This window comes from Heptranchias perlo, chromosome 4 (assembly GCF_035084215.1).
Source record: "Heptranchias perlo isolate sHepPer1 chromosome 4, sHepPer1.hap1, whole genome shotgun sequence".
Classification (NCBI taxonomy): Eukaryota; Metazoa; Chordata; class Chondrichthyes; order Hexanchiformes; family Hexanchidae; genus Heptranchias; species Heptranchias perlo.
This window is the reverse complement of record NC_090328.1, coordinates 2942896-2953587: the sequence shown is the minus strand read 5'-3', so window position 1 is coordinate 2953587 and position 10692 is coordinate 2942896.

Here is a 10692-nt window from a genome sequence, read left to right as displayed (position 1 = left end):
CCAGAACTTATAGTAAGAGGTGTGTTTTCGGTATGTCCGAGAAAAACACTTACACGGCGATGGTAATGCCGTTGAATGTCAAGGGGAGGTGGTTAGACTCTCTCTTGTTGGAGATGGTCATTGCCTGGCACTTGTCTGGCGCAACTGTTACTTCCTATTTATCAGCCGAAGCCTGAATGTTGTCCAGGTCTTGCTGCATGCAGGCACAGACTGCTTCATTATCTGAGGGGTTGCGAATGGAACTGAACAATGTGCAATCATCAGCGAACATCCCCATTTATGACCTACTGATGGAGGGAAGGTCATTGATGAAGCAGCTGAAGATGGTTGGGCCTAGGACACTACCTTGAGGAACTCCTGCAACAATGTTCCAGGGCTGAGATGATTGGCCTCCAACAACCACTACCATCTTCCTTTGTGCTAGGTATGACTCCAGCCACTGGAGAGTTTTTCCCCTGATTCCTATTGACTTCAGTTTTATTCGGGCTCCTTTGTGCCACACTCAGTCAAATGCTGCCTTGATGTCAAGGGCGGTCACTCTCACCTCACCTCTGGAATTCAGCTCTTTGTTCCATGTCTGGAGCCGAGTGGTCCTGGCAGAACCCAAACTGAGCAACGGTGAGCAGGTTATTGGTGAGTAAGTGCCACTCGATAGCACTGACGACGACACCTTCCATCACTTTGCTGATGATTGAGAGTAGGCTTTTGGAGCGGTAATTGGCCGGATTGGATTTGTCCTGCTTTTTGTGGATAGGACATACCTGGACAATTTTCCACATTGTTGGGTAGATACCAGTGTTGTAGCTGTACTGGAACAATTTGGCTAGAGGCACGGCTGGTTCTGGAGAACAAGTCCTCAGCACTACAGCGGGGATGTTGTCGGGGCCCATAGCCTTTGTTGTATCCAGTGCAATGAGTCGTTTCTTGATATCACGTGGAGTGAATTTAATTGGCCGAAGACTGGCTTCTGTGATGGTGGGGATATCAGGAGCAGGCCGAGATGGATCATCCACTCGGCACTTCTGGCTGAAGATGGTTGCAAACGCTTCAGCCTTGTCTTTTGCACTCACGTGCTGGACTCCGCCATCATTGAGGATGGGGATGTTTACAGAGCCTCCTCCTCCCGTTAGTTGTTTAATTGTCCACCACCATTGACGACTTGATGTGGCAGGACTGCAGAGCTTTGATCTGATCCGTTGGTTGTGGAATCGCTTAGCTCAGTCTAACATGTTGCTTCCGCTGTTTAGCACGCATGTCGTCCTGAGTTGTACTTGAAGGGAAAAAATTTGCAGGGCACGGGGAAATGGGACTAACCGGATTGCGCTTACAAAGAGCCGGCATGGGCTCGATGGGCCGAATGGCCTCCTTCTGTGCTGTAACCATTCTATGAAACTGCTCTCTGTTCTAAATCTCTTACTTTAAATCTTGTATCTATGGCCCTTTGTTCTTGACCCCTCAACTGGTCTACCATGTCCCATTCTTTCATAATTTTAAACACTTCTATCATATCGCTCCGTAATGCACATTGTTCTAATGAAAATAAGACCCAATGTTTGAAGTCTTTCTTCATAATTTGCCCTTGGCAATGTTTAAGGAAGCTTCGGTGAGAACTGGTTCGACTGGAATGTTTTGTCAGACTGGAATACCCTTCCCCATTAAAAATAAAAGCCAGTTAATGTTATATCTTTGCCTTCCCACCCCAAAAATTAGAACTTGAACAAATTATGTCCAGAGACATCGGTGAATAAATCACACACACACACGCACACACAGATATTTCTAAAATCAGTGCTATGAGCCCTCACCCACCAGGAGCTGGGTTATGACTGCTGTAAATCCATATTGTGTTGCAGTTTTACAGCTGGCAGAGGGAAAGTGAATTTCATCCTGTAATTCTGGGCTGAAACCAGGCTCCCAGAGGTGAAAGTTCTTTGAAAGAGGTGGCTATGGAGATAGTGGGTGCATTGGTTGTCATCTTCCAAAATTCTATAGATTGGAGGGCAGCAAATATAACCCCACTATTTAAGAAAGGAGGGAGAGAGAAAACAAGGAACTACAGACCTGTTAGCCTGACATTGGTAACAGGAAAAATGCAAGAATCTATTATAAAGGATGTGATAACAGGACACTTAGAAAATAATAATAGGATTTGGCAGAGTCAACATAGATTTATGAAAGGGAAATCATGTTTGACAAACCTATTGGAGTTCTTTGTGGATGTAACTAGTAGAATAGTTAAGGGGGAACCAGTGGATGTGGTGTATTTGGATTTTCAGAAGGCTTTCGATAAGGTCCCACACAGGAGGTTGGTGAACAAAGTTAGAGCACATGGAATTGGGGGTAATATACTGGAATGGATTGAGAATTGGTTAACAGACAGAAAACAGAGAATAGGAATAAACTGGTCTTTTGGCAGACTGTGACTAGTGGGGTACCGCAGGGATCGGTATTTAGGCCCCAGCTGTTCACAATCTATATCAATGATTTGGATGAGGGGACTAAATGTAATATTTCCAAGCTTGCTGATGACGCAAAACTAGGTGGAAATGTGGGTTGTGAGAAGGATGTAAAGAGGCTTCAAGGGGTTATAGACAGGCTAAGTGAGTGGGCAAGAACATGGCAGATGGAATATAATGTGGAAAAATGTGAAGTTTTTCCACTTTGGCAGGAAAAACAGAAATGAAGAGTATTTTTTAAATGGTGATAGATCGGGAAATGTTGATGTTCAAAGGGATCTGGGTGCCCTTGTACATTAGTCACTGAAAGCTAACACGCAGGTGCAGCAAGCAATTAGGAAGGCAAATGGTATGTTGGCCTTCATTACAAGAGTGTTTGTGTACAGGAGTAAAGACGTCTTACTGCAATTATAAAGGGCCTTGGTGAGACCGCACCTGGAGTATTGTGTACAATTTTGGTCTCCTTACCTAAGAAAGGATATACTTGCCATAGAGGGAGTTCAACAAAGGTTCACCAGACTGATTTCTGGGATTGTATGAGGAGAAATTGAGTAGACTAGGCCTGTATTCTCTAGAGTTTAGAAGAATGGGAGGTGATCTCATTGAAACATACAAAGTTCTTACAGGGCAACCATCTTCAGCCAGAAGTGCTGAGTGGATGATCCATCTCGGCCTCCTCCTGATATCCCCACCATCACAGAAGCCAGTCTTCAGCCAATTCGATTCACTCCACGTGATATCAAGAAACGGCTGAGTGCACTGGATACAACAAAGGCTATGGGCCCCAACAACATCCTGGCTGTAGTGCTGAAGACTTGTGCTCCAGAAGTAGCCGCGCCTCTAGCCAAGCTGTTCCAGTACAGCTACAACACTGGCATCTACCCGACAATGTGGAAAATTGCCCACAATTGCTTTCCACAAAAAGCTGGACTAATCCAATCCGGCCAATTACCGCCCCATCAGTCAACTCTCAATCATCAGCAAAGTGATGGAAGGATTCATCGACAGTGCTATCAAGCAGCACTTACTCACCAATAACCTGCTCACCGATGCTCAATTTAGGTTCCTCCAGGACCACTCGGCTCCAGACCTTATTACAGCCTTGGTCCAAACATGGACAAAAGAGCTGAATTCCAGAGGTGAGGTGAGAGTGACTGCCCTTGACATCAAGGCAGCATTTGACCGAGTGTGGCACCAAGGAGCCCTAATAAAATTGAAGTCAATGGGAATCAGGGGGAAAACTCTCCAGTGGCTGGAGTTATATCTAGCACAAAGGAAGATGGTAGTGGTTGTTGGAGGCCAATCATGTCAGCCCCAGGACATTGCTGCAGGAGTTCCTCAGGGCAGTGTCCTAGGCCCAACCATCTTCAGCTGCTTCATCAATGACTTTCCCTCCATCATAAGGTCAGAAATGGGGATGTTCGCTGATGATTGCACATCGTTCAGTTTCATTCGCACCCCCTCAAATAATGAAGCAGTCCGTGCCCGCATGCAGCAAGACCTGGATAACGTCGAGGCTTGGGCTGATAAGTGGCAAGTAACATTTGTGTCAGACAAGTGCCAGGCAATGACCATCTCCAACAAGAGAGAGTCTAATCACCTCCCCTTGACATTCAACGGCATTACCATCTCGGAATCCTCCACCATCAACATCCTGGGGGTCACCATTGACCAGAAACTCAACTGGACCAGCCACATAAATACTCTGGCTACAAGAGCAGGCCATAGGCTGGGTATTCTGCGGCGAGTGACTCACTTCCTGACTCCCCAAAGCCTTTCCACTATCTACAAGGTACAAGTCAGGAGTGTGATGCTATTCACTTGCCTGGATGAGCGCAGCTCCAACAACACTCAAGAAGCTCGACACCACCCAGGACAAAGCAGCCCGCTTGATGGGCACCTCATCCACCACACTAAACATTCTCCACCGCCGCACTGTGGCTGCAGTGTGTACCATCCACAGGATGCACTGCAGCAACTCGCCAAGGCTTCTTCGACAGCACCTCCCAAACCCGCGACCTCTACCACCTAGAAGGACAAGAGCAGCAGGCACATGGGAACAACACCACCTGCACGTTCCCCTCCAAGTCACACACCCTTCCTCACAGCACTGTGGGAGAACCTTCACCACATGGACTGCAGCCAGCGGCTCACCACCACCTTCTGGAGGGCAATTAGGGATGGGCAATAAATGCCGGCCTTGCCAGCGACGTCCACATCCCATGAACGAATAAAAAAAAGGGTAGATGTTGGGAGGATGTTTCCTGGGGAGGTAGATAGGGCTTTAAACTAAATAAGGGTGGGGGGGTAGAGGGGGAGGGTCCCTGTGGAGAGAAATCTAGAATGCTAAAGAGAAAAGACACGTAAGCAGTGCAGGAAAGTGATTGGGGTAAGGATAACCAGATTCAGTCAGGAAGGGATAGAACGTATAAACAAAAGAGCGCACTAACAAATAGGGTCCAGGTAAGAAAAATTGGTAATACAAATAGGGCCATAGTAAAAAAAATGTTGAGATATCTAAAAATGTTAAAAAGACAAATCTAAAGGCACTATATCTGAATGCACAAAGCATTTGTAATAAGGTAGACGAATTAACAGCACAAATAGATGGCAACAGGCATGTTATAATTGCGATTACGGAGGCAAGGCTGCAGGGTGACTAAGGCTGGGAGCTGAATATCGAATAGGAAGGACAGGCAAAAAGGAAAAGGAGGTGGGGTGGCGTTGTTAGTAAAGGATGAAATCAGAGCAATAGTGAGAAAGGATATTGGCTCTGAAAATCAAGATGTAGAATCAGTCTGGGTGGAGTTAAGAAGCACCAAGTGATAGAAAACACTGGTGCGAGTTGTCTATAGGCCTCCAAACAGTAGTGGTAATGTAAGGGACATCATCATGGTTGACTTTAATCTACATATAGACTGGCCAAACCAAATTAGCAATAATACTGTGGAGGATGAATTCCTGGAGTGTGCACAAGATGGTTTTTTAGACCAGTACGTTGAGGAGCCAACTTGGGAACAGGCTATCATAGATTGGGTATTGTGCAATGAGAAGGGGTTAATTAATGATCTTGTTGTGCGGGGTCCTTTAGGGAAGAGTGACCATAACATGATAAAATTCTTCATTAAGATGGAAAGTGAAGCCGTCCAATCTGAAACTAGGGCCCTAAATATAAACAAAGGAAACTACGAAGGTATGAGGAGTGAGTTGGCTAGGATAGATCGGGGAGCTTCATTAAAAGACATGATGGTGGATAGGCAATGGCTAACATTTAAGGAACGAATGCATGAATTGCAACAGTTATACATTCCTTTCTGGTGCAAAAATACAAAAGGAAAAGCGACCCAACCATGGCTAACAAAAGAAATTAAGGATAGTATTAGATCCAAAGAGGAGTCATATAAAGTTGCCAGAAAAAGTAGCAAGTCTGAGGATTGGGAGGAGTTTAGAATTCAGCAAAAAAGGACCAAGAGGTTGATTAAGAGGGGAAAAATAGAGTATGAGAGTAAACTTGCAAGGAACATAAAAGCAGACTGTAAAAGCTTGTACAAGTATGTCAAAAGAAAAAGATTAGTGAAGACAAATGTAGGTCCCTTACAGTCAGAAACGGGAGAATTTACAATGGGGAACAGGGAAATGGCAGAGCAATTAAACACATACTTTGGTTCTGTCTTCACGGAAGAGGACACAAATAACTTCCCAGAAATGCCTGGGAACCAAGGGACTAGTGAGAAGGAGGAATTAAAGGAAATTAGTATTAGTAAAAAAATAGTGCTGGAGAAATTAATGGGACTGAAAGCTGATAAATCCTCAGGGCCTGATAATCTATTCCTAGAGTACTAAAAGAGGTAGCCATGGAAATAGTTGGTTGTCATCTTCCAAAATTCTACAGGTTATGGAACAGTTCCTACAGATTGGAGGGTGGCAAATGTAACCCCACTATTTAAAAAAGGAAGAAGAGAGAAAACAGGGACCTATGGACAGCTTAGCCTAACATCAGCAGTAGGAAGATACTAGAGTCTATTATAAAGGATGTGATAACAGGACACTTAGAAAATATCAACGGGATTAGACAAAGTCAACATGGATTTATGAAAGGGAAATCCTATTTGACAAACCTACTGGAGTTTTTTGAGGATGTAACTGGTAGAATAGAAAAGGGAGAACCAGTGGATGTGGTGTATTTGGATTTTCAGAAGGCCTTTGATAAAGAGGTTAGTGTGCAAAATTAAAGCACATGGGATTGGGGGTAATATACTGGCACGGATTGAAAGTTGGTTAACAGACAGGAAACAGAAAGTAGGAATAAGTTGGTCTTTTTCGGGGTGGCAGGCAGTGACTAGTGGGGTACTGCAGGGATCAGTGCTTGGGCCCCAGCTATTCACAATATATATCAATGATTTGGATGAGGGAACCAAATGTAATATTTCCAAGTTTGCTGACGACACAAAACTAGGTGGGATTGTGAGTTGTGAGAAGGATGCAAAGAGCCTTCAAGGCGATTTAGACAAGTTGAGTGAGTGGGCAAATACATGGCAGATGCAGTATAATGTGGATAAATGTGAAGTTATCCACTTCGGAAGGAAAAACAGAAAGGCAGAGTATTATTTAAATGGTGGTAGATTGGGAAATGTTGATGTACAAAGGGACCTGGGTGTCCTTGTACACCAGTCACTGAAAACAAACATGCAGGTGCAGCAAGCAGTTAGGAAGGCAAATGGTGTGTTGGCCTTCATTGCAAGATGATTTGAGTACAGGAGCAAGGATGTCTTACTGCAGTTATACAGGGCCTTGGTGAGACCACACCTGGAGTATTGTGTGCAGTTTTGTTCTCCTTACCTAAGAAAGGATATACTTGCCATAGAGGGAGTCCAGCGAAAGTTCACCAGACTGATTCCTGGGATGGCAGGACTGTCTTATGAGGAGAGATTGGGTCGACTAGGCCTGAATTCACTAGAGTTTAGAAGAATGAGAGAGGATCTCATTGAAATTCTGACAGTGCTAGACAGACTGGATTTAGGGAAGATGTTTCCCCTGGCTGGGGGGTCCAGAACGAGGGGTCACAGGCTCAGGATACGGGGTAGGACATTTAGGGCTGAGGTGAGGAGAAATTTCTTCACTCAGAGGGTGGTGAACCTGTGGAATTCCCTACCACAGGAGGCTGTGGAGGCCAAGTCACTGAATATATTTAAGAAGCAGATAGTTGGATATCTAGACGCAAAAGGCATCAAGGGGTTTGGGGAGAGAGCGGGAATATGGTATTGAGATAGAGGATCAGCCATGATCATATTGAATGGCGTAGCAGGCTCGAAGGGCCGATTGGCCTACTCCTGCTCCTATTTTCAATGATTTTTTCGTTTTTCCCCTGGCTGTGGAGTCTGGACCCAGGGGTCAGAGTCTCAGAATAAGGGGTAGGCCATTTAGGACTGAGATGAGGAGAAATTTCTTCACTCAGAGGGTGGTGAATCTTTGGAATTCTCTACCCCAGAGGGCTGAGCAGGCTCAGTCATTGAGTACATTCACATTGATAGATTTCTAGATATTAAAGGCATCAAGGGATATGGGGATAGTGCAAGAAAATGGCGTCGAGGTAGAAAATCAGACATGATCTTGTTGAATGGCGGAGCAGGCTCGAGGGGCCGGATGGACTACTCCTGCTCCTATTTCTTATGTTCTTATATGAATATACTGAAAGGAAATGTGAAAATGCAGGCCCATCAGGATCAGTTGAGAAAAGTCAGATTAATGTTTTGGATGTAAGGCCTTTCCTAGAATCATGGAATGGTACAGCACAGAAGGAGGCCATTCGGCCCATCTTGTCGGTGCCGGCTCTTTGAAAGAGCTTTTCAATTGGACCCATTCTGCTGCTTTCCTTAGCGAATACACGGTGATAAACAAGGAGCAAAAGGGATAACAATTATGGTGAACAAAATGAACAATGAAAGGGATAAACAGAACTCACAACTAAGAGCGAAACTGAAATTCTACTAGGCTGCCATTCTTGGCACAGAGGTGGCATTGAATCAGATAGTATAAATACAAAGAATAAAAAATGGAAATCTGAAAGTAAAACACTATGGCCAAGACATTCAATCGCACCTGAATAGTTCTGTCCCATCAAACACTCCCAGGGCAGGTACAGCATGGGTTAGATGGAGAGTAAAGCTCCCTCTACACTGTCCTATCAAACACTCCCAGATCAGGTACAGCACGGGTTAGATACAGAGTAAAGCTCCCTCTACACTGTCCCATCAAACACTCCCAGGGCAGGTACAGCACGGGTTAGATACAGAGTAAAGCTCCCTCTACACTGTCCCATCAAACACTCCCAGATCAGGTACAGCACGGGTTAGGTGCAGAGTAAAGCTCCCTCTACACTGTCCCATCAAACACTCCCAGGGCAGGTACAGGGTTAGATACAGAGTAAAGCTCCCTCTACACTGTCCCATCAAACACTCCCAGGGCAGGTACAGGGTTAGATACAGAGTAAAGCTCCCTCTACACTGTCCCATCAAACACTCCCAGGGCAGGTACAGGGTTAGATACAGAGTAAAGCTCCCTCTACATTGTCCCATCAAACACTCCCAGGGCAGGTACAGCACGGGTTAGATACAGAGTAAAGCTCCCTCTACACTGTCCCATCAAACACTCCCAGGGCAGGTACAGCACAGGTTAGATACAGAGTAAAGCTCCCTCTACACTGTCCCATCAAACACTCCCAGGGCAGGTACAGGGTTAGATACAGAGTAAAGCTCCCTCTACACTGTCCCATCAAACACTCCCAGGGCAGGTACAGGGTTAGATACAGAGTAAAGCTCCCTCTACACTGTCCCATCAAACACTCCCAGGGCAGGTACAGGGTTAGATACAGAGTAAAGCTCCCTCTACACTGTCCCATCAAACACTCCCAGGGCAGGTACAGGGTTAGATACAGAGTAAAGCTCCCCCGACACTGTCCCATCAAACACTCCCAGGGCAGGTACAGCACAGGTTAGATACAGAGTAAAGCTCCCTCTACACTGTCCCATCAAACACTCCCAGGGCAGGTACAGCACAGGTTAGATACAGAGTAAAGCTCCCTCTACACTGTCCCATCAAACACTCCCAGGGCAGGTACAGCACAGGTTAGATACAGAGTAAAGCTCCCTCTACACTGTCCCATCAAACACTCCCAGGGCAGGTACAGGGTTAGATACAGAGTAAAGCTCCCTCTACACTGTCCCATCAAACACTCCCAGGGCAGGTACAGCACGGGTTAGATACAGAGTAAAGCTCCCTCTACACTGTCCCATCAAACACTCCCAGGGCAGGTACAGCACGGGTTAGATACAGAGTAAAGCTCCCTCTACTCTGGTCCAACATTTTACATTGAATCTTGCAGCACAGAAGGAGGCCATTCGGCCTATCGCGTCTGTGCCAACTCTTTGAAAGAGCTATCTGATAAGTCCTTTCCCTCTGCTCTTTCCCCAATGTCCTGCAAATTTTTCCTCTTTGAGTATGTGTCCAATTCCCTTTTGACAGTTACTATTGAATCTGTTACCTCAGTCTTAACCTCTTTAAACAACCCTTTAATATTTTTTTTATGGCCCACACCAGTCATCCTCTGGCCTTTCTAAGTGCCACTGTCAAAACTTGCATTTATGTAACACCTTTCATGACGGTATGCCGTCCCAAAGCTCTTCACGGCAATGAAGTACTTTTTGAACTATAGTCATTGCTGTAATGTAGGGAAACGTGGCAGCTAATCTGTGCACAGCAAGGCCCCACAAACAGCAATGAGATAAATGAGCAATTAAACTGTTTCAGTGATGTTGGTTGTGGGATAATGTTGGCCAGGACACTAGTGCTGTTTAAGGCTAGTTTTGTGCTGTGTGCTGTTTGACATTACCTAAAACCATTTAAAGTAGGCCCAGTAGGGAGAAGAGACTTTCGGAGAGGTGCGCCATCCAGTTCCCCTACCTCATACTGCTTGGGTTGCTATCCTCTGCCTCTTCACTGCTTAACGTGCCTTTGCAATGTTTTCCTTAGCAACCACAGTGGTAATGAGGTTGTGTGGAAAAGATACCTCCATTCCTTGCAGAATAAATCAGTTTGTGATGAGATAAAGCGATGTTCTAAAAATACAGGCGGTGATTGAACTGCCTCACATAATCTGCACTGCAGTGATAGAAATCTTGTGACGTTTGTGGACAATTTGTGTAATCTTTCGCAGCCTGCGTTGGCAGTAATTTCCTGT